We start from the raw sequence: 25,923 nt of genomic DNA on the forward strand, positions 1-25,923 counted from the left end.
CACATTCTCCACCCCCACCATACAGCTCCCGACCATCATCCCCTAGAACATTTCATATAAACACCAATGAACCTCCATCCCCAACACACCCAAACATCTGACCCTCAATCCTAGATATTGATACTGATTCACCGCCTTCATCCCCCACATCTGTTGATAGTGATAAAGGTATAGAGCTATAAGGTAATTACCTTATTTGATGAGGAGTCAAAATTCGAAGTAAACTCCAATAGATGGAGTTTGCTTATCATTGATGGATTGCTCATCAGGATTAGCAGACATATTCCCCCGCGTGGATCATCCTACATCAGTCTTCCACCTCTCCTATCAGCACGGAAGGCAATCATCAATCCTATAAACAAGGACCAGCAATGTTTCAAATGGGCTATCCTCGCCAAACATGTACAAGACAGTCATCCTGAACGAGTCAATGACCAATACCATCAATTGGAGGAGAGATACAACTTTTCAGGCATTGGATTTCCCACTGCTATCAGTCAAATTGATAGATTTGAGAAAGATAATCCAGGGGTATCAGTTAATATTTTTGGTGTGGATGAGAAGAACGTTATATTTCCAAGAAGAGTTGGTAATGCAATGAAGGCAGATCACTTCGATCTTCTCCTCCTCTGCGAGAGTAATGATGATGATGATGATGAAAACAGCACCCTTGTGGATGACAATAAACATAAATTCAATAGCCACTACTGCTACATTAAAAATTTTGAAAGACTTGTGAGATCCCAACTCACAAAACATCAACATGAAATTATCATCTGCAGACGATGCTTCACCAATTACACCCAGGACAGAGATGGTGACGCAGGATGGCTGAGCATGAGGAGTATTGTGCTAGCAATAATACAGCAAGAATAATCATGCCTCAGGTTGGAAAAGATGGTAAACCTCAAACCTGTGCAAAACATGTGCAAAAGTATAGAGTACCCGTGGTAGCATACGCCGATTTTGAGTGCATCCTGGAGAAACCTGATGAAGACAATGAACAATAATGGATTGGTGAAGCTACCAAAGTTATCCAGTATCATCGGCCAATGAGTTACTGCTTATACTTTGTGTGGGACCCAGATTTAGAAGATTCCTGGCTGAGAATCACTAAACTGATCCCTCATGAACCGCTTGTCTACAGGGGTCCTGATGCCGCCAAACATTTCATGAAGACCCTCACCATATATGCAAAAGATTTAGATGAGGCAATTGACTGTAGGAATACCAAGTTGCTCCCACTAACCAAAAGAGAGCAAGCACGACATAATGCGGCTGACTTCTTTGAGGCCTGCAATGAACAGTTCAATGAAGATAAGGTGTATGACCATTGTCATATAACTGGTATCTACCGGAATGCATTATGTTGTAAATGCAACCTGCAGCGACAGTGACAATCATTCATACCAGTGTTTCTTCACAACTCTTCAAACTACGATACACACCTTATTATTCCAGAGCTGGGTAGAGATAAGGATCAGCTGTTTGTCATCCCAAACACGTCAGAAAAGTATATATCATTCACCAAACGAATATCTCCAAAAATGCACCTTTGATTCATCAATACATTCTGGTTTACACCTGATAGTCTAGTCAACCTGGTCATTAACCTAGTCAAATCAGCATCGAATCCAGAAGACTTGTCCAAAGTGCTGCCACATACTGCCAAGGTGTTTGGAAACAAATATAGCCTTGTCTCAAGGAAAGGAGTGTTTCCATATGACTACTGCGATTCATGGCAGAGACTCAAAGAAGCTTAGGTAGGGCTACTGACGAGATATTTTCAGTTGTAGGTGAAGAAGCTACAGTGGAAGAACTAATATTCAAATTTGTTTGAGTGGATGGTAAGGTTTCGAGAATAGCCTTGACATTGAAAAAAAACTCATCAAATTGGCTCATCAAATTTTCAAGTTCGCTAGTTTCCAATTGAGGATTTTGTTTGTTATAGTAGCTCTGCATCTTATCTATTATATCATTGAACTCCACCTGGTGGTGATCGATATGCTCACCCATAAATTTCAATAAATTCTTCATTTTTTTATTTTTTTGGATCCTTTTCGACAGCTTCGGCAATTTCATTAATCCTTTTTATTTTACAAATTAATGCATCTCTTTGAAATGTCAAATCTTCGATAACACCCATAGTGAGGCGATAACAGTGAGCGCTCGTTGAGAGAGAGAGTGAGACAAAGAACCAAACAAGAATAAGAGGGAAAACACGAGAGCAGGCGACACAATGGAACGAACAATGGCTGACTTATCTAATCATACAAGCCAAGCCAGCATTTCAACTTATGCTTGGTAGAAATGATCAGCTACAAGGCTAATAATACTGTATCGATATTCTTGGAACAAACAATATCTGCTATTAATAACAAAGTAACGACAACAATCAATGCAAATAACTGCAAGTATCCTTTGAAAAAAGTAACAGTTCCAGTTACTGTTACAGCTAGACAACGTATAAGTCTTTCTCTACTTATTGACACAAACTTGCCAGTCCAGCCTTGTGGCACCAATGCAACAATCTTACGCAATAAAGCTACGACACAATTATTTACGAAAATATTACTTGTTCTACTCAATTTCCAACTTAAATTGAGCCCACATTTCTTAAGAATACCAGAAATAAAGCGTATATTCATCTACAACGACAAAAACAAGCCATATACACAGGAAAACCTAGAATAAAATAGGCATAAAAAACGACAAACCTATTAGACGATATTTCAAACTTATGTCCTATTCAAATTCGATTAACAAATCAATCCCAGACGGTTGGATCAATGTTTACTCGACAGAGGCTGGCTCAAACAGCACTCTGGTTTGTGGACTGTATCAATATTACATCGAGAACTTTTGGGTTGTCTGGCGTCGGGTAGCAAGTTGAACAATTAAAATGGCTAAGTGCACAATAACATAGGCCTACCTTCATGTCCCAATCCTCCTTGCTTCCAGGATCCCGGGTCCAGATCACGATACAAGATGAGATGACACTTGTAATAAATCACAATAAATAATCAATAGATCACTTTGCAAAAATCGACATTACGAGAAGTGAGCTGTTTGATTGGCTGTCAATCGGCAACTGGTCACAATTATGCTTTGCGCATCACCCTCAATTGCCCCCTCTACCACACAACGCCAGACAACAGACAACAATTCAAATTCGATTAACAAATCAATCCCAGATGGTTGGATCAATGTTTACTCGACAGAGGCTGGCTCAAACAGCACTCTGGTTTGTGGACTGTATCAATATTACATCGAGAACTTTTGGGTTGTCTGGCGTCGGGTAGGACTTAGGAAAGTCCAGAGCGCGAGCCGCCGCAGCGCACTAATCCAGTGCGGAATCGAGAGAGGACCTCTGGAAAGGCTAGGGAAGGCCTTTACCAGAGCTCCGCGACCGATCCGGACCCCAGGAGGACAGCTGGTGCCCGACAAGTAGGACTTAGGAAAGTCCAGAGCGCGAGCCGCCGCAGCGCACTAATCCAGTGCGGAATCGAGAGAGGACCTCTGGGAAGGCCAGGGAAGGCCTTTACCAGAGCTCCGCGACCGATCCGGACCCCAGGAGGACAGCTGGTGCCCGACAAGTAGGACTTAGGAAAGTCCAGAGTGCGGGCCACCGCAGCGCACTAGTCCAGTGCGGAATCGAGAGAGGACCTCTGGAAAGGCTAGGGAAGGCCTTTACCAGAGCTCCGCGACCAACCCTGTTTGGCAGTGCGAAAGCACGGCCCCTCTTTCCTAAAAGAGGGAAACATTTCTCCAAAACACTCAAAACCCTGTTTCAACCCCCAACTCGAACGAGGGTGGTTGACGGACGCCCCACCAAGACTCCCGTCCCCTGCCGCGGCCCTCCCCAGTCGCCGACTGAGTTTAGCCGGCCCAGAGCGACACTGGGAACTCTGATAGAGAAAGGTGTGGGCAAAAATCTACTCAGAAGATTGGCACACGAACGTGGGGCCCAAGGCAGGAGGAGAAAAGCAGCAATGAGTGCAGAGGAGAAATGTAGTCGCGCCGGAGAAGACCAAGAGGCGCGAGAGGATAGCAGCGATCCAGGAGTGTCCTGGATTTACAAACTCCACCGGAAAGAAGCAGTGGACCTAGCAGCATCAGCAGGGCTACCTACAACAGGTACAATGGCGGAGCTAAGGAAGGTTCTTGTGGACCATCACAGGAAGACGGCAGAGGAAGCCAGCAACCTGAACCAGGCTAGCAATGGAGCTAGCACAAGCTACCACGAGGCGGAAGGAGCAACGTCTCTGTGGCCTCCTGTAGAGGAGGATCATCAGGAGTCTTCTAGACTCGGAAAGCTGCCCGAGGAGGCGTCACCAGCTTCCGATGGCGAATCATGCCATTCATGGGTGTATCGATTGCGGAGCAGAGACGCGGTCGAATTACTCCTAGACTCGGTGCCCACAGACGGCACCTGTTCCGAGTTGCGGAGAGCGTTAACGGAGCAGCGGCAGCGATGCCTCACGATGCTACCGCTACCTCCCGCTGAAGAGACTGTGATACAACCAGCGCCACCGAGGTCAATGTCGGCGCATGTGGACGCTGGCCCACTGTATCATGCGAGACCTGCATTAGTGAGACCAGAGGAGTCGTCGGCTCACCAGTACAGGCCACGACAGGCACCGCACTCACCGATCCGAGCTGCAGCCCATCATACACCATTTATGGACCCAGGGACGGTGTGCGATAAGGTGCGAGGATGGAGGTTGTCATATGATGGCAACGGAGACGCTCCTAGCTTTCTAGAGCGTCTCGAGGAGTTACAACAAGCCTACGGGCTGACAGGGGAGCAGTTGTTCCCGGCGCTACCAGAAATGCTAGCAGGAAGGTGTTCCTTATGGATGCGGAACCGAAGAGGGTTCTGGCAGCATTGGAACGATTTTGTAAGGGACTTTCGGTCTCGTTATTATCCAGCAACCTACGAGGAAGACCTGGATGCTCAAATCCTGGGTCGACGGCAGCGTGAAGGCGAGGCTATCGACGACTACGTAGAAGAACTTCAGACTCTCATGAGGAGAAGAGGAGATTTTTCAATCAACCACCAGCTACAGAGGCTGTACAAGAATCTTCTACCCCGGTACAAGCTGTACATTAGGGAAGCCGAAGTCTATTCGGTGGACGATCTACTCAGGCTGGCCAGGCAGTATGAGAGGATAAAATCGGAGGAGAAAAGTGCTCAGCAGAGGCAGAGGGCTGTGAAACAGGAAGAGGTTCGTAAACCTGTGAAAGCGCGCCCCGAGCCAGAGCCTACAACTTCACAACGGCGAGTGGAGTCGACTCCAGTAGGACCTACCTGCTGGCATTGCAAGAAAGCGGGTCACTGGAGGTCGGAATGCCCTGAGATTTCTCTCTGCATGGGCTGTAGGAAACCTCGTCCCAGTTGCACCTGTGAGAAGGATCAGAAGAGGGCGACAGACAAAGCCGCAGTGGTGAGAACTAGGAACCAGCTCCAATTGGAACCGGAGTCGCAGTTCGACAACAGACTGTATACCACAGTCGAGGTAGCTGGCCACCAGTATCGAGCACTACTCGATACAGGAGCTGAGTCCAACTACTTAAGCTTGGCAACGTTTGCGAGCTTAGAGGCAGCTGGATGTGCAAGGAGAACTCCGACGGAGAGAGGCGCGATTCTGGCGAATGGAACCGCGGCGCGGCTGTATGGAAAGGTGGAGATCAACCTGAAAGTCGGCCAAGAAATTCTTCCCACAGTGATGACGATCATGGAAGGATTATCCCCCGAATTTTTATTCGGCATGGAGTTCCTGCAGGAGCACAGGGTGAAAATCGACACCCGCGCACGCACGGCGGAGTGGGAGCCTCAACCCAGGGAGAAGAGTGCTACAACCACCCAGAAAGCTGCGAAGGCCAGAGGAAGAGAGGTGAAGTCCGGTGCAGCCCCGATAGAGAGGCAAGGAAGGTGTCCACAGCCTCAGGAGACACGCGTCTTCATGCTAATACGTGTCCGAGATGTCTGGCTGAATGCACTGGTCGACACCGGGGCCGAGTCGTCCTATGTCTCTGGAGAGGCAGCAAGGCGACTGAAGGAGTCTGGCGATTGCCAGGTGAAACCGATTAGTCATCAACCGATCTTGGTGACTGGAGAAAAGCTTCCCGTAGTGGAGGAGCTGAAGCTGACTGCCGAGGTGTGTAGTAGACGAGTCTACTGGAGAGTGGCAGTGATCAACGAGTTAGAATCCGAAATGATTTTGGGATTAAGTCATTTAAGAGCGATTCAAGCAAAACTCGATTTGAGGCAGAGGAGGATGATATTACCTCCGGCTTTAGTGGGACAGGTGGCAGCAGTCGCTTCAGAAAGGGAGGAGTTCGAGAAATTCCTGGAGACGGAGCTGATAAAATTCAGAGATGTGCCAGGTGCGACTCACCTCCTGGTTCATAAAATCAGGCTGAAGGAAGGAGCTGAGCCGTTCCGACAACGTCCGTATCCTCGTAACCCGCTTATGCAAGCGGTGATAAACGAGGAGGTGGACAGTATGCTCGATCAGCGGGTCATTGAGCCGAGCAGTAGCCCGTGGAGTTCACCAATCGTCTTGGTGAAGAAGGCTAATGGAAAGATGCGGTTTTGCATCGATTTCCGGCAGATTAATGCACTCACTGAACGAGATGCATATCCTTTGCCGAATATGACAGGCATTTTGGATAGATTGAGGAATGCCAAGTACATTTCTTCAATCGACTTGAAGAGCGGTTACTGGCAAGTACCGTTGGAGGAGCAGAGTAAGCAGCTTACAGCGTTTACGGTTCCTGGAAGAGGGCTGTTCCAGTTCCGGATGATGCCCTTTGGTCTACACTCGGCTGGAGCTACATTTCAGCGCCTCCTAGACCGAGTAATTGGGCCGGAATTGGAGCCTTGTGCTTTTGCTTACCTAGACGACGTCATCGTTCTAGGAGAAACGATGGAGGCTCACATGCTGAACCTAGCTAGAGTGTTCAGTAGGCTGAGAGAAGCTGGCTTGATAATCAATCAAGAGAAATGCCAGTTCTTGAAGCGAGAGCTACGCTACCTGGGACACATAGTGACGGAGCAAGGACTCAGGACTGATCCTGAGACGGTGAGAGCGGTAAACGAGTTCCCAACTCCGCAGCGGCTCAGGATGCTCCGGAGTTTTCTGGGGTTGGCGTCCTGGTATAGGAGGTTTGTCCCGAATTTTTCGGACCTTGCAACCCCTCTTCACCGGTTGCTGAAGGTAGGAGTGAAGTGGCACTGGGGACCAGAAGAGGAGAGAGCTTTCCAGGAGATAAAGGGGGCTCTCACTAGATCTCCAGTGCTCACATATCCTCACTTTGAACTACCGTTCACGCTCCAGACAGATGCCTCTGAGTATGGACTAGGGTCTGTGCTTACTCAGGAGGTCGATGGAGAGGAGAAGGTCATCGCCTACGCAAGCAGAGGGCTCAAGGGGGCCGAGCTGAGGTATTCTACCACCGAAAAGGAGTGCCTGGCTGTGATTTTCGCCCTGAGAAAATTCAAGCCGTATATAGAGGGGTATGAGACTACAGTGATTACAGATCACCAGGCTCTAAAGTGGCTTAGAGCTATCCCTAACCCGACAGGAAGGCTAGCAAGGTGGGCCTTAGAGATGCAGCAATACAACTTGGTCATCAAGTATCGAAGAGGGAAGCTAAACGTGGTCCCGGATGCTCTCTCACGAGCGTTGCCAGGAGGCGACGTGCCGGCAAGTCCACAGGAAGGTCAGGAGGAGCCCACAGGAGCAGTAGCCGCCATCGTCATGGAAGACGACAGATGGATAAGGAGGATGAAGAACAATCTACTCCATCATCCACAGAAATACCCCGACTATATGGTAAGGGGTGAGGCGTTGTATCGACACATATGGGCCCGTCAACAACCTCCTGATGCGCCGGAGAGTGATGGCTGGAAGCTATGTGTTCCGAGAGGTGCTAGGAGGGAGATACTTCAGCAGAGCCACGATGCCCCGACAGCGGGCCATCAAGGAGTATTCCGGACTTATCACCGGATAGCCTGTCGCTACTATTGGCCAGGCTTGTATGCGGACGTCGCGAAGTATGTGAGGCGCTGTGAGACGTGCATGAGGCATAAGGTGGAGCAGCGGCCTCCATACGGACAGATGAACAGCCAGAGGAAGGTGGTGCGACCCTGGGAGACTGTTAGCACCGATATTGTAGGTCCGTTACCTCGCTCGAAAAGGGGGAATAAATACCTGGTGGTATTTCAGGACCAGTTCACGAAGTGGACGGAAGCTCGGCCGCTAGCTCAGGCAGACAGCAATGCCGTAGCGCGAGCTTTGAGGGAGCTAGTCGTCACCAAATTTGGGGTGCCGAAGCTGCTTATATGTGATAATGGAACACAGTATACAAGTAGACTTTTTAAGTCATACTGTAAGGAGAATGGCATCACGTTATTCTACACCCCACCCTACACACCGAGCTGCAACCCTACGGAGAGGGTTAATAGAGTCATGAAGACTATGATACAGCTCTATGTGGGCGAGCACCATGCGGATTGGGATCGCTATGTGGAGGAATTCTGTTTCGCCATGAATACAGCAGTACATGTAGGCACTAAGTATACTCCTGCCTTCCTCAACTTCGGAAGAGAGTTGAGAGCACCAGGAGATGCTTGTGGTGAGGAGGAAGACGATCCTCGACAGGAGGATGGAGGCACGAGTCGAGCAGCCCAGCTGAGGAGGTTGCAAGTACTGAAGCGTGCACAGAAGCTCGTTTTAGATAACCTAAACGAGGCCTATAATAATACCAGGAGGTATTATAACCTTAGGCGAAGACCACTGGAACTAAGGACGGGCCAGTTGGTGTACAAGAGGGATTATCATCTCTCGTCTGGAGTGAACCAGTTTGCGGCTAAGCTAGCTCCAAAATTTTCTGGGCCTTATGAGGTAGAGAAAATGTTGAGCGCTTCTGTAGTGTTGCTGAAAGGAGCTGCTGGTAAAATGCTGACTGTTCACGTGAAGGATATAAAAATCTTGCCGCCCCTTCCCGAGGAGGAAGAGGAGGAAGATGGAGAGGACGGCAGCGGAATGCGAGCCGCCCGCGACGGCCGAGAGGACAATGATGGAGGAGCCAGTGTGGAGGAGAGCGGTGACGGCAGGAGGAATCGAGTAAGCCGGGTGTCGCTGCCCACTCGGCTGATGGAGTATCGAGGAAGAGTAATTCAACAGCAGCAGTAAGGTGAGTGACCAGGAGGAGAAATAACACCAAAATTTGGAGGAAAATACATTTGGAAATATAGCCCGCTTATTTATGGGGTTTGAGATAATTGATAGCATTGGAATAGTTGAAACTAGCCTGATATTGGAGCATGAAATAATTATTTCTCGATTCAGAGAAATATGTGGACATTAGGCCTATATTTAAAGGTAGCATTCATAACAATTTTCTTTCGAGTAAATGGTCCTGTTTAAACAGAGTCGAAATTAAGCTGAGTGGCAACCCAACCATTCTAGTTCAATTAAACAGATAAGCAGTTTCTGGGCTTTTTCTGTTAAGTCGAAAAATTATTGTTGCTTTTATTTTCGTCTCCAACAATATCGCCATCTTATTGTCTCAGAGCTCGTAATCCAATTCCCCTTGCCAAGCACGGGTCAAAGAGATGGAATTTGCATTATTTCATTTTTCATGTTGTCGTCGACAATTTGTGAACTGTATAACGATAATTAACATTGGAGGAAATTAATTGTCAGATTTTTCTGAATAATATTATTTGTCCATGAGGTTTTGGATTAAATATTTATTTTGATCATAAAATAAAGCCGGCGATAATTGCTTGGGTCCGTGGTAATTAGTGAATTACGATACAGAAAATAACAGGAGTTATTTTTCTGTGGATAGAAGTATATTATGTTGCAACCGATTATTCATGGTATTTGAATAAGTTGCGTGTGATTGGGCAACCGATTATTCATGGTATTTGAATAAGTTGCATGTGATTGCAACCGATTATTCATGGTATTTGAATAAGTTGCTTGTGATTGTGAGTCATAGTGCACTACAATCGTTTTTGTTGGTTTCAAATTTTGATCAATTTTGCTCCAATATTTTATTGAAAATGAAAATGACCAGAAAATGGTTTTACTGAAATAAAATCTTCATTATTTCAACTCGTTCAATTTCATCTCGTTTTGAAAGACACTGGAGCTGTATTGGTATTACAGTAGCCTATGCTTTATTGTGCTATTGTTTTAATTGTGATTTAGTCACGTTCAGTAGACAGGTCCGAGTTTCCCACGGCCTGTGCTTGTAGACATTTTCTGTGGCTATATTTCTATCTTCAATAAAACAATTCTAGTAAGGAATTTTATGAGAAAAGACTTTGTCATCTTCTCATATTAGAATTGGCATCGGGAAACAGCATTTTTCCTATTATACAGTTCTGCCAGTTGAATCTGAATTTCAGTGCTACGTGCCTGTTGAGCGGTCGACGCATAGCGATAAGATAAAATAATCAATTTATTTTGTCTACTAAACAGATTATTCTCGTCCAATCCTGCATTGTTTTTCACTTTATTTAATCTAATAATTCCCGTTTATTCCTGTTTTTCCCCGTTTATGGTTGCTTCTCAAACTTCACTCGGTCAGTCTGTTGTGAGCTACCGAGTAGGCAACATCTAGTGACAGGCTATAGCGAAGCAATTTTATTACGAGTGGACTTTGTGATTTTCATCTTTATTTCTTTCATCAACTCTTCTTCAAATAGCGTCTTCGTTTTCTAGTTCATTTTTTTTGGTGCTTTTTCTTGAGTTTTTGGACTTGTGTTTTATTTTCCTCCAAACTTTGTCAACGTCATCCTTGACTTCTCTTCTTCAGCATCACTTATCGTCACTTATTACCTTCCTCCCTATTTACTTCTGCGAATTTTCTCATCATCCAATTTTTCAAAGAGAAAATGCCGTCTTTCCGGGCCTCTTTCACAGACCAGGTGTTACGGGAGATGGAGCGGCTGTCTCTAACTGAGAAGGCAAGGTTTACGCCTTTCCAAGCACTGCACACTCGACATGCGAATCATACCCCAGAAGGACTCCGGGACGTACTGAGGAATTTGAAGAGGGACACCCTCCTCGGGTTTCCTCTGATTCGGGGGGGAGGTATTGCCCTTGCCATAGTAAACCGGAAGGAGGCTACCACCACTATCTTGGACCCCGGTCACAAGACCTCGACGGATGATTATGAGGCCATCCACGCAATCATGGCCAAGTTCTGTCAAGTGAAGAGACTATGCCGCATCACTGGATGGGATGTGCAGTGTTACCAGCACAACCGGGAAGGCCTCACCCGATGGCAATCGGAACGCATCATCGGTCAACAGCTGCTCCGGCTCCTCCAGCAGCGAACTCTGCTGGTAGACAGCTTGGTAGAGGCTGCCTCCAGGGAGTTGTTTAAAGAGTTTCCTGCTCTGCGGACGGGCCACGACTGCAATATTTTGGTCACGGTGAACCAGCCCGCTCCCCAACCCCTTTCCAGTCCGGTTAGGGCCGAGACTCCAGTGCCATCAACCTCTGCTATCGCTGACACTGCAGCCAGATTGCGAGCTCGTCCGAACGTCGTGCGCAAGCATGACACATCGGTCAGTGAGTGTCTGGATTGTCATTACGCGGACACACACTTTCGCGGTGTGGGAACACCGCGGCAGTGTGAAAACACGGCACGCAGTGCGCGAGCACAGCACGCAGTGCGCAAGCACGGCATGCAGGGCGAAAGCCCGGCACATGCAGTGCGCAAGCACGGCCTGCAGGGCGAAAGCCCAGCGATATGTTTCTGTGTTTTTGTGTTTTTGTGTTTCTGTGTTTTTGTGTTTTTGTGTTTTTGTGTTTTTTGTGTTTTTGTGTTTTGTGTATTTTCTGTGCTCTGTGTTACCCATCCCTCCCGGCAGTGCGAGAGCACCGCGACTCTTACCTGCAGTGCGGAAGCACGGCGTCCCGGGCAGTGTGGGAACACGGCAACTCTGCAGTGCGGGAGCACGGCGTCCTTTTTGCGATGCGAAAGCATGGCATTCCTGGCAGTGCGAAAGCACGGCGTCCATTTATGTACAGTGCGAAGCTTCCTTATTTTTGCAGTGCAACAGCACGGCGTCTCATTGCAGTGCAGAAGCACGGCGTTCCCTTGCAATGCTACTCAGGTTCTCAGAACCGGTCTGAGGTGTGGTTCACCTCGTTTTCTTTTTGTATTTTGTGTTATTCTCCCCTCCTGGCAGTGCGAGAGCACCGCGACTCTCATCTGCAGTGCGGAAGCACGGCGTCCTCGGCAGTGTGGGAACACGGCAACTCTGCAGTGCGGGAGCACGGCGTCCTTTTTGCGATGCGAAAGCATGGCATTCCTGGCAGTGCGAAAGCACAGCATCCTTTTTGCAGTGCGAAAGCACCACGTCCTTTTTTTTGCAGTTCGAAAGCACTGCGCTTCTTGCAGTGCGAAAGCACAGCGTTTCTTTTTGCAATGCGAAAGCATGGCATTCCTGGCAGTGCGACAGCACAGCGTCTCATTGCAGTGCGAAAGCACCGCGTCCTTTTTTTTTGCAGTTCGAAAGCACTGCGCTTCTTGCAGTGCGAAAGCACAGCGTTTCATTTTGCAGTGCGAAAGCACGGCAAACCCTGGCAGTGCGAGAGCACTGCGACTCTCATCTGCAGTGCGGAAGCACGGCGTCTTTGGCAGTGTGGGAACACGGTGATTCTGCAGTGCGAAAGCACAGCGTCCTTTTTGCAGTGCGACAGCACGGCGTTTCCTTGCAGTGCGGAAGCACGGCATCCCCCCTTGCAGTGCGGAAGCACGGCGTCCCAGCAGTGCGAAAGCACTGCATCCTTTCTTTTGCAGTGCGAAAGCACGGCGCTTCTTTGCAGTGCGACAGCACAGCGTCTCATTGCAGTGCGAAAGCACGGCGTCCCACATCGCAGTGCGAGAGCACGGCCACCCCCATTGCAGTGCGGAAGCACGGCGGTCTCTTGCAGTGTGCAAACACGGCGTCCCCCATTGCAGTGCGGAAGCACGGCGGTCTCTTGCAGTGTGCAAACACGGCGTCCCCCAATGCAGTGCGGAAGCACGGCGGTCTCTTGCAGTGTGCAAACACGGCGTCCCCCATTGCAGTTCGGAAGCACGGCGGTCTCTTGCAGTGTGTAAACACAGTGTTTCAACGCAGTGCGAAAGCACGGTGCAGATCTTCAAGATCTTCTCTGAAGCTAGGCCTAGGATCTGGCCAGATAGCTTGCTCATTTCTTCGGATGGTGCCGACACATCACCACCGGTTGGCAAGGAGTCAACCTGGCGCCCAGTTTGTGTTCGGTCCATGATGACCGGCGGAGAGGCGGCAGAATGTACTCAGGCATTTGGGACATTCTGTCTGCCGTTCACCCCTTCCATCCTCACCCTCCCCCTCTCCACCCCCTCTCTTTCCCCCCCTTCCCTTAGTAGGAACAGTGTGTCACGATGTATATCGTAACTAGAGAAAGGAATTAAGTTTAGGGCTCATTTATTTGACGCTCAGCTACCTTTGATAGAATCCGAGGGGTCAACGTTCAACCCAGCCACTGGCCTACTGCTCAGCGGTGCTGCGCATCCTCTCTTCCCTCCCTCTGAGTCACTGAGGGAGGCTCGAGAAAGGCTAGCAGGAGGCAGTCGAGTTCGGAGAGCCAGGGTGAGCGGTCGAGTGAGGTGAGAAGGAAGCAGCGAGCAGCTAGCAACATCACAGTACGTCTTGTACTAAAGTGAACTCCGATTTCTTCAGCAACCGGGAGTTGTGCTTGAGGCTGAAGACGATTAGCCTCAATCACGGTGAACTCCATTGCTCAACATCCGTTTGGGCGAGTGCTGATCGACATTTAACCCGTTTAGACAACGGGCTACCAGTTTCGACCAACGGCGACACGTCAGGTTTGGTCGAAACCTGACTCCCCATTGGTAGACCACCAGTGGAACATCGAGGCGCAAGAGGACCTCTGGGAAGGTGTGGAAAAACCTTTCCCGCGACTACGCGACCGATCCGGACCCCAGGAGGACAGCTGGTACCCGGCAAGTAGGACTTAGGAAAGTCCAGAGTGTGGGCCACCACAGCGCACTAATCCAGTGCGGAATCGAGAGAGGACCTCTGGGAAGGTGTGGAAAAACCTTTCCCGCGACTCCGCGACCGATCCGGACCCCAGGAGGACTGCTGGTGCCCGGCAAGTAGGACTTAGGAGAGTCCAGAGTGCGGGCCACCGCAGCGCACTAGTCCAGTACGGAATCGAGAGAGGACCTCTGGGAAGGTGTGGAAAAACCTTTCCCATGACTCCGCGACCGTTCCGGACCCCAGGAGGACAGCTGGTGCCTGGCAAGTAGGACTTAGGAAAGTCCAGAGCGCGAGCCGCCGCAGCGCACTAATCCAGTGCGGAATCTAGAAAGGACCTCAAGGAAGGTGTGGAAAAACCTTTCCCGCGATTCCGCGACCGATCCGGACCCCAGGAGGACACCTCTGGGAAGGTGTGGAAAAACCTTTCCCGCAACTCGGCGACCGATCCGGACCCCAGGAGGACACCTGGTGTCCGGCAAGTAGGACTTAGGAAAGTCCAGAGCGCGAGCCGCCGCAGCGCACCAATCCAGTGCGGAACCGAAAGAGGACCTCTGGGAAGGCCAGGGAAGTCCTTTACCAGAGCTCCGCGACCAACCCGGACCCCGGGAAGACACCTGGTGCCCAAGGACTAAGACTTAGTCCCGACACGAAGCCCTTTCTCGCGACTGGCACTGCAAGGTTCCTATTCCCCCCATTCCGCGACCAACCCTGTTTGGCAGTGCGAAAGCACGGCACCTCTTTCCTAAAAGAGGGAAACATTTCTCCAATACACTCAAAACCCTGTTCCAACCCCCAACTCGAACGAGGGTGGTTGACGGACGCCCCACCAAGACTCCCGTCCCCTGCCGCGGCCCTCCCCAGTCGCCGACTGAGTTTAGCCGGCCCAGAGCGACACTGGGAACTCTGATAGAGAAAGGTGTGGGCAGAAATCTACTCAGAGCAGATAAATTCAATGACTATTTTATTAATATACCTGGTCACATTATATCTTCCATTCATAATCCGGATGAGCTGACTACAGAATACTATAACAGTAGATTCAAGAACACTAATTCATGTGATTCCTTTTTTTTAAAACCCATCACGTATCATGAACTCTTAACTGAAATAAATATGATGAAAAATGGTAAGTCACCAGGACCTGATAATGTAAATTCAAGCCTAATTAAAAAATTATCCAAATCTATAGTACCAGTCTTATGCGATATTTTCAATGCCAGTTTTCAAGAAGGTAAATTTCCCTCAGAACTCAAAGTGGCTAAAGTTATACCTTTTTTTAAAAATGGAATAAAGACTGAGATATCGGATTACAGGCCCATTTCGCTGCTTTCAGTTTTTCCCAAGCTCTTGGAGAAACTCTTCAAAAGGAGAATAATGAGATTTTTCAATAAAATAAATTTTATTCATAAGGTACAGTTCGGATTTCAAGAAAAACTCAGTACAGAACAAGCCTTAAATAAATTCATGTCAGACATCTATTATGGAATGAATCAGCCTCATAGATCAAGGACCTCAGGTTTATTTCTTGATATTAAAAAAGCTTCCAATACAGTGCAACATAGTATTCTGTTAGAAAAATTATATATGTCGGGTATTCGTGGAGTGTCCAACATGTGGATGAAGTCTTACCTGTCATGCCGGAAGCAGTATGTGTCAATTGGTAGTTGTACTAGTGACTTGGCAACAATTGAGTATGGTGTGCCTCAGGGTTCGGTTTTGGGTCCAATTCTATTCTTAGCATATATCAATGATTTGTTCTCCAACACATTCAATGGATCCTTAACATCGTTTGCTGACGACACGGCATTGGCATATTCTGCCAAAAGTGAAATTGAACTACAGGAAATGATCCAGCTTGACCTAATAGATCTACGTTGCTGGTTTGATTGTAATAAATTAGCACTTAATGCTACTAAAACCTGTTATATTAATTTTTCATTATCAGCTCCATTTCATTTTACTGAGCCAATCAAGTATCATAAGATTGGCTGTAATCATCCAAATTGTAGCTGTGATGTCATCAAGCAGTGGATTTAGTCAAGTATTTGGGTCTAACTCTTGATTATGGCTGACTTGAAATCTACATATACAGAAAATCAAGATGTACCTATTATATTTGCTAAGAAGATTCCATCAATTGAAGCAATTCTTTCCAGTGAGTATTTTACGTGTCATGTATTTTGCATTTTTCAATTGTCGACTGGAATATGGAATCTCTTGTTATGCATCTACTTTCCTATCTCATTTTAAAAGCCTAATCACACTGCAGAAATCAGTGGTAAGAGTTATTCATGGTGTGAATAGAAGGACTCATACCTTTCCAATTTTCCAACTGTTGGGAATCCTCCCTTTCAGATACATGTATGTGCTGAAGGTGTTATCCTTGTTTTACAGAATGAGTGGTAGTATAGGACTCTCAGCTAGACCCATTAATGAAGATGATCATCGGGTGACACGTCAATCAATGCAACTGATGTTGAAAGTCCCAAAGCCAAATTCCACTACATTTCAAAGATGTTTTCTATTTCTCGGACCCAAGTTTTTTAATCTTCTACCAAATGAAATTAGAAGTGAGAGATATCACAGGAAATTCTCTAATAAATTGAAAATTTGGCTATGGCTTCAGTCACCAATAGAGTTAGAAAACCTTTTTAGAGTGGTGGGCTGATGATTTCTGATTTGAATGAATGTATAAGCTTTTGCAATTTCCCCTTCCTTTTCTCTTTGAAAAAACCTTGTGATTTTCCTCTTTGTTGTACTTCCTACTTTTTAAATACAAAATTTTTTTTTTTCAAATTATTCTTATGATGTTTTAGGCTCCAATTAATTAAATCATACTAATTAAATTATACTAGTGGTACGGTATATATGATACTAATATCTATATTCATTGAAAATTAAATATGTCAATGATTGAAAAACATACTTGTGTGTGATTGTGTGTGTGAATGTGTTTTTTTTTCAACTCCTACTCACGTACGAAAGCTTCTTGCTTTTTTGTGAGTAGTTAAACATTATTGTTTACAATAAATTTTATTCCATGAAGCTTCAAATTTGATCATCTCCATCATCCAGTTGAAGCTATATCATCCAACGTCATACATCATACATCAGTATCATCCAACTGATAATCAGCATCACGGTGGTTTGGTTTTTTGTTAAATATAAATTTTTTTGTTGTTCATTATATCCACTGAGTATTATTTGCAGCTAGTTTTATAATTGTATGGATTTATCAAATTTGATTGTAATGAAAAATGAAAAACAATAAAATTTGAATTTGAATTTGAAGGAATTATAGAGACAAAAGTGCCCAGTGTTTTCGAAATTGAAAAATTGTTGAGGAAAAGAGGGAATAAACTGTTGGTACGCTGGAAAGGATATAGCTCCAGTCACGACTCATGGATTGATAACAATGATCTTGTGTAAGATTAAACAGGTTGTGCAACAACAAAACCAGTTTAGAGTTATCGATTTTGACAAAGTGATTAGGGGGTGTGGCTTGGTGGAAATAGTCTGAGTAGATTTTTGCCCACACCTTTCTCTATCAGAGTTCCCAGTGTCGCTCTGGGCCAGCTAAACTCAGTCGGCGACTGGGGAGGGCCGCGGCAGGGGACGGGAGTCTTGGTGGGGCGTCCGTCAACCACCCTCGTTCGAGTTGGGGGTTGAAACAGGGTTTTGAGTGTTTTGGAGAAATGTTTTCCTCTTTTAGAAAAGAGGGGCCGTGCTTTCGCACTGCCAAACAGGGTTGGTCGCGGAATGAAGGGACAGGAACCTTGCGGTGTTAGTCGTGAGAAAGGGCTTCGTGTCGGGACTAAGTCTTAGTCCTTGGGCACCGGGTGTCTTCCCGGGGTCCGGGTTGGTCGCGGAGCTCTGGTAAAGGCTTTCCCTGGCCTTCCCAGAGGTCCTCTTTCGGTTCCGCACTGGATTAGTGCACTGCGGCGACCCGCGCTCTGGACTTCCCTAAGTCCTACTTGCCGGGCACTAGCTGTCCTCCTGGGGTCCGGATCGGCCACGGAGTTGCGGGAAAGGCTTTTCCACACCTTCCCAGATGTCCTTTCTCGATCCCGCACTGGATTAGTGCGCTGCGGCGGCCCGCGCTCTGGACTTTCCTAAGTCCCACTTGCCGGGCACCAGCTGTCCTCCTGGGGTCCGGATCGGCCGCAGAGTTGCGGGAAAGGTTTTCCCACACCTTTCTAGAGGTCCTCTTGCGCCTAGATGTTGCACTGGTGGTCTACCAATGGGGAGTTCGACCAAACCTGACTTTCTCCAGTTACGATATACATCATGACACACTGTTCCTACTAAGGGAAGGGGGGGGGAAAAGAGAGGGGGAGAAGAGAGGGTGGGTGAGGATGGAAGGGGTAAACGGCAGACAGAATGTCTCAAATGCCTGAGTACATTCGGCCACCTCTCCGCCGGTCATCATAGACCGAACACAAACTGGGCGCCAGGTTGACTCCTTGCCAACCGGTGGTGGTGCGTCGGCACCATCCGAAGAAATGAGCAAGCTATCTGGCCGGATCCTAGGCCTAGCTTCAGAGAAGATCTTGAAGATCTGCACCGTGCTTTTGCACTGCGTTGAGACGCCGTGTTTGCACACTGCAAGAAACCGCCGTGCTTCCGCACTGCAATGGGGGACGCCGTGCTTTCGCACTGCGATGTGGAACGCCGTGCTTTCGCACTGCAAAAAGGATGCCGTGCTTCCGCACTGCTGAGACGCCATGCTTCCGCACAGCAAGAAAATGCCATGCTGTCTCACTGCAAGAGGACGCCGTGCTTTCGCACTGCGATGAGACGCTGTGCTGTCGCACTGCAAAAAAAAGGACGGGGTGCTTTCGCACTGCAAAAGGGATGCCGTGCTTCCATACTGCCCAGGGCGCCGTGCTTCCGCACTGCCAGGAAACGCCATGCTTTCGCATCGCAAAAAGGACGCCGTGCTCCCGCACTGCAGAGTTGCCGTGTTTCCACACTGCCGAGGACGCCGTGCTTCTGCACTGCAGATGAGAGTCGCGGTGCTCTCGCACTGCCAGGAGGGGCGGGAAACACAAGAAACGAGGTTAACAACACCTCAAACCGGTTCTGAGAACCTAAGTAGCATTGCAAGGGAAACGCTGTGCTTCCGCACTGCAATGAGTCGCCGTGCTGTCGCACTGCAAAAATGAGGACGTGGTGCTTTCGCACTGCGAAAGGGATGCCGTGCTTTCGCACTGCCCGGGGCGCCGTGCTTCTGCACTGCCCGGGGCGCCGTGCTTCCGCACTGCCAGGAAACGCCATGCTTTTGCAACACAAAAAGGACACCGTGCTCCCGCACAGCAGAGTTGCCGTGTTTCCACACTGCCGAGGACGCCGTGCTTCCGCACTGCAGATGAGAGTCGCGGTGCTCTCGCACTGCCAGGAGGGGCGGGTAACACAGGAAACGAGGTGAACAACACCTCATACCGGTTCTGAGAACCTAAGTAGCATTGCAAGGGAAACGCTGTGCTTCCGCACTGCAATGAGTCGCCGTGCTGTTGCACTGCAAAAATAAGGACGCGGTGCTTTCGCACTGCGAAAGGGATGCCATGCTTCCGCACTGCCAGGAAACGCCATGCTTTCGCATCGCAAAAAGGACGCCGTGCTCCCGCACTGCAAAGTCGCCGTGCTTCCGCACTGCCCAGGACGCCGTGCTTTCGCACTGCAGGTGAGAGCGCAGTGCTTTCGCACTGCCGGGGAACGCCGTGCCACACTTGCAGGACACTGCCGGGAAGTGTCGTGCTTCGCACTGTACATAAATGGATGCTGTGCTTTCGCACTGCCGAGTCGCCATGTTTTCACACTGCCCGGGAGGCCGTGCTTCCGCACTGCAGGTTAGAGTCGCGGTGCTCTCGCACTGCCAGGAGGGGATAACACAGGGCACAAAAAACACAAAAGCACAAAAAACACAAAAACACAAAAAAACACAAAAACACAAAAAACACAAAAAACACAAAAACAGAGAAACACGAAAACACAGAAACATATCGCCGGGCTTTTGCCCTGCAGGCTGTGCTTGCGCACTGCGTGCCGTGCTTGTGCACTGCGTGCGGTGCTTGCGCACTGCATGCCGTGTTTTCACACTGCCGCGTTGTTCTCACACCGCGAAGGTGTGCGTCCGCGTAATGACAATCCAGACACTCACTGACCGATGTGTCATGCTTGCGCACGACGTTGTGACGAGCTCGCAATCTGGCTGCAGTGTTCCCACACTGCTTTGGTCAAGCTCGCGCACTACCTTTGCCGGGCTTTCGCCCTGCAGGCCAGGCTTTTGCCCTGCATGTCGTGCTTGCACACTGCGTGCCGTGCTTGCGCACTGCGTGCCGTGCTTGTGCACTGCGTGCCGTGCTTGTGCACTGCGTGCCGTGCTTGCGCACTGCGTGCCGTACTTGCGCACTGCGTGCCGTGCTTGCGCACTGCGTGCCGTGCTTGCGCACTGCGTGCCGTGTTTTCACACTGCCGTGGTGTTCCCACACCGCGAAGGTGTGCATCCTCGTAATGACAATCCAGACACTCACTGACCGATGTGTCATGCTTGCGCACGATGTTCGGACGAGCTCGCAATCTGGCTGCAGTGTTCCCACACTGCTTTGGTCAAGCTTGCGCACTACCTTTGCCGGGCTTTCGCCCTGCGGGCCAGGCTTTCGCCCTGCATGCCGTGCTTGCGCACTGCGTGCCATGCTTGCGCACTGCGTGCCGTGCTTGCGCACTGCGTGCCGTGCTTGCGCACTGCATGCTGTGCTTGCGCACTGCGTGCCGTATTTCCACACTGCGTGCCGTGTTTTCACACTGCCTCACATCGCCGTGCTCGCGCACTGCATGTGCCAGGCTTTCGTCCTGCATGGCTGTGCTCTCGCACTGCCTTGCTTCGCCGTGCTTGCACACTGCATGTGCCAGGCTTTCGCCCTGCATGGCCGTGCTCTCACACTGCCTTGCTTCGCCGTGCTTGCGCACTGCATATGCCGGGCTTTCGCCTGCATGGCCGTGCTCTCGCACTGCCTGCTTCGCCGTGCTTGTGCACTGCATGTGCGGGCTTTCGCCCTGCATGGCCGTGCTCTCGCACTGCCTTGCTTCGCCATGCTTGCGCACAGCATGTGCCGGGCTTTCGCCCTGCATGGTCATGCTCTCACACTGCCTCACATCGCCGTGCTCGCGCACTGCATGTGCCAGGCTTTCGTCCTGCATGGCTGTGCTCTCGCACTGCCTTGCTTCGCCGTGCTTGCACACTGCATGTGCCAGGCTTTCGCCCTGCATGGCCGTGCTCTCACACTGCCTTGCTTCGCCGTGCTTGCGCACTGCATATGCCGGGCTTTCGCCCTGCATGGCCGTGCTCTCGCACTGCCTTGCTTCGCCGTGCTTGTGCACTGCATGTGCCGGGCTTTCGCCCTGCATGGCCGTGCTCTCGCACTGCCTTGCTTCGCCATGCTTGCGCACAGCATGTGCCGGGCTTTCGCCCTGCATGGTCATGCTCTCACACTGCCTTGCTTCGCCATGCTTGCGCACTGCATGTGCCGGGTTTTCGCCCTGCATGGCCGTGCTCTCGCACTGCCTTGCTTCGCCGTGCTTGTGCACTGCATGTGCCGGGCTTTCGCCCTGCATGGCCGTGCTCTCGCACTGCCTTGCTTCGCCGTGCTTGCGCACTGCATGTGCCGGGCTTTCGCCCTGCATGGCCATGCTCTCGCACTGCCTTGCTTCGCCATGCTTGCGCACTGCATGTGCCGGGTTTTCGCCCTGCATGGCCGTGCTCTCGCACTGCCTTGCTTTGCCGTGCTTGCACACTGCATGTGCCGGGCTTTCGCCCTGCATGGCCATGCTCTCGCACTGCCTTGCTCCGCCGTGCTTGCGCACTGCATGTGCCGGGCTTTCGCCCTGCATGGCCGTGCTCTCGCACTGCCTAACTTCCGTGACTACTCACCTACGGCTTGACCCAAGCCCGTTGCCCGTCAGGGAGGCGCACTCGGATCCTTGGACGGCCGGCGCGAGGGCGCCTTCCGGGGCGGAAGGACTGGTGGGTGACCTTCCTCACTGTAGGCCGATCTCCAATCGTGATGAGGGCAAGGCCTCGTCCGCAGTCGGTGGTGGACAGGCGAACTGCCGGCGGCAACGAGGTGTCTTCCTCTTTGTCCTCGGAGGAAAGTTCGAGGACCTTGGATTCATCAGGGCGGACGGAAGCGGCGGGACAGGGAGGTGTCAATGGCTGGCTGCTGGTGACAGGAAAACAGCTGGAACTTCCTGGATGTTCATGAGGTTCTGTGGAGGCCGAGCGTCAAATAAATGAGCCCTAAATTCAATTCCTTTCTCTAGTTACGATATACATCGTGACAATGGTTACAAAGAAGAAGCGTCATGGGCCATTGTTCCCCAATCATATGAGATGTATTATATGTGGACCTTCTGGTTGCGGCAAAACCAACCTACTGTTCAACATGCTTTTCGATGAAAAAGGAATTCACTTTTCAAAAATCTACCTTTTTTCAAAGACTACATTCCAGTCCAAGTATGAGCTGCTCCGTACAATCATGCAAGGACTTGCAGGAAATGGAATAAACCATGTCGAGTGTGATACAAGTGAAGAAATACCTGACCCGCATGAGCTGCCACCACACTCAATAATTATTTTTGACGATGTGATTTGTGAGCAGCAGGATGCCATCAGGAAGTACTTTAGTGCAGGCCAACACAGTGACGTTGATGTGTTTTATCTAGTACAGACCTATAGCTGATTTGTGACAATGCAAACTTTCTAGTCATGTTTCAGCAGGATGAGCTAAACATGAAACACTTGTATCGAGATCATGTTGGCGCTGACATGAGCTTTGATCAGTTCATGGATATGTGTAACAAGGTCTGGTCAGTGGGGGGTGCACACTCATTCCTAGTGATTGATCAGACATTGGACAGAAATGGAGGGCGCTACAGGAATGGACTTGATACATATTTAGTTGATGCGTAGTGTCAGTTGAGCTTCAGTATATGTTGGTACACTGAGCAAGATGGATGTCTCCAGCAATAGACACTGTCAAAAGACTGTAGAAGAGATTGCACCAACCATCAAGGCAATTGCAAAGTTGCGACATAACATCAAAAGGAAACACAAGGAGCTGACTCTTGGAAGGCAAGTGGCAGAGGAGCAGCATGCAAAACACTTTTAACCACTAACTGAACCACTTGACAATATAGTTGAAGTTCTCAATCAGCATTTGGCAGCACCACCACCACCACCACCACAGCCAGCAGCAGCAGCAGCAGCAGCAGCAGCACGACCACTACATGAACAATCTCCAGAGCCACGCCCACATCACAGACGTTTTGCAGTTCCTGTAGGACATCGTAGACATGTTGGACATCATGCACCACATACACCACCACCTACACCATTGCTGTCCCGACCCCTGATACAAGCAGTATGACATCTGCCCAAAATTGGTTAGGAGTCTCCTTCGACCTTTGAAGGAATTGGAGATGCTTCACAGTTAAGCCCAGTTCCAAGTACCTCAAGTGCTGCACGCAAATTGTGGCCATCTGCAAGTGCCGATGATGATGAAAGTGATACGATGGATATGGATGAGGAGGAGGAGGAGGAGGGTGCTACTGCTCAGGAAGCATTACTAACAAGCAGTCAAAAGATGATTCGGCAAGCAATGACCAAGTTTGGGTTGACTGGAACACCAGTGGGACGTTATCTTCATAGAGCTATGAGTGGTGATAGCAGCTCTGACAAAACATATGGACCAAAAGTTGTTGGCAATGACTAGTATTTGGGTAACAAATTGTTAACCTTTGGAAGTGATGGAAGAAAGATTGTTCTGACTGACCCTAACAATCCTTCAAACGTGACTAGATTTGATGCAACACGTGGACTTTGTGAACTCATTTTCAAAAAGAAGCCCATTACTCCATTGGCTAGTGATGGGGTACCAATAGTTGCTCGGCATTTTTCATTATAAATGCTCTTATGTCTTTCCTAGTTGTCAAATAATCATTACACTTTGGAAAGTCTTTATTAAGAAATATCTTTAAAGCAATGCTCAGTACATGTAGGCTGTTCTCTCTCAATCGAGTTTCCAAGTATTGTTTGTCAACTAATCTATTCTCAAGCTCCTTCAATCTGGCTTCCAAATACTGTTTGTTGACAGCATCAGTAGGCTTAATTGGGTCTAGCACATCAGACAGTATTGAATCATTGAGATTTGTAGATACCTGTGAAGTATCATCATGCTGCATCTTGGGCAGCCATAGTGAAATCAGTTCTCTGCATGTTGAAAAGTTGACAGCATCCCTGTCAGCACGTGGATTTCCCAAAATGATCAAATGCTTGTAGTGAGCATTAATGTTTCCTATGGAATCCATGACTCGACTGCTATACACATGCAAAGCAATGTCTCTTATATAGTGGAACTAGTATGCAGGATTAGCAACTATGTAGCCACCTTCTACCAACTCTTCTAAAATTGAATTGATTTCATTCTCATGTCCAGTGTTGCCAACTGCCTTGGACTGATCCAATAGTTTCAGCCTGTCCACAAGTTCGTTGGGATCATTATAGTAGACGTACTCAATGTTGGTACGGTTGTTTGCCACCATATTAAATGGCGCCACGAGTCCTCTGCCACTGACCTTGCTATACTTGGGTTTAGCATTATTGCTGGTGGACATCATTGATACCAGATGGTGATAAAGAATCACCAGTAAGTTTGCTGTATGATATTGGAAAGTATTATGGTAATAACTGATTGTTGAAACAATTAATATTTTGAAATGCAGATGTCAAACATTGAGGGTGCTAACAGCTCTGTCAGTGGTCCAGCCAATACCTCTGCCAGTGGTCCAGCTATTAGCTCTACCAGTGGGTCAGCAACCGCAAATCGAATCTTTGTTGATGGAGACGACATAAAACCATTAATATTCGGCAACATGAAGGACCTGAAGCAGGGACAGCTGTATGACATGGAGGCGGTGCGGAAACTTACAACTAGATATGGAGAGAGAATCACAATCGACCTTGAAAGAGAGCATGAAATACTACAAGTCTTTGCGCCATCTCAATACACCGACACAATGTTCAAGAGTGTCACTACTGCTGAGCCGGTAGACATGAGTGGGTACAAAATTGCTGTGTACTCAACAGGAAATACTCATAGACTGAGACTTTTCAAGAATTGAAATTAATATTGAATGTATTGCCATTTGTAATATGATAATAAAGAAATAAACCCTCATTGGCTGATCCACTGTCTAAAACTAACTCTCATGTAATGATGTAAACATGTATGAAATAAACCCTCATTTTGTGTGTTAACCATTGATTGAGAGTTTCATTAATTCAGTGTTCAACACCTCATCCCATAGATAATAATAGTAGCTCAGAATCTTGCACATCAATATAGATGTTTCCTCTAGGTCAAGACTGAGATAGCATATAGTTGAAGCCAGGGGTGCCCAGCCCCCCCAAGGGCAATGGCGCATGCCCCCCCAATCCAAGTGTAATGCCCCCCCCAAAGTATCCCAATTCTCAACCCTTCAGTTTTTAACATTAGTCAGTGTATGACAGTAAAATTCACATCTTACATTCTAACCTTCCAAAGGACATTATTTACCTTTGTTCTTGTGAGGAATTCTTTCTGTTTTCATAATATTGTAAAAATATATACAATCGTTTCTTATCTCTTTTTAAATAGAAATAAAGTATCTTTTTGATATTATTTTTTAGACTAGCAATTCACACGTTCTTGTTCGGGGCATCCCATGAAGGGGCATCAGAAATAAGGATAGATACATCTCATACCACAGCTCATTCTTCTAAGCTTTTCAAGGTAGTCTAAAAGTATGTTGAAAAATATATG

Source organism: Nilaparvata lugens, chromosome 5 (assembly GCF_014356525.2).
Source record: "Nilaparvata lugens isolate BPH chromosome 5, ASM1435652v1, whole genome shotgun sequence".
NCBI classification, from domain to species: Eukaryota; Metazoa; Arthropoda; class Insecta; order Hemiptera; family Delphacidae; genus Nilaparvata; species Nilaparvata lugens.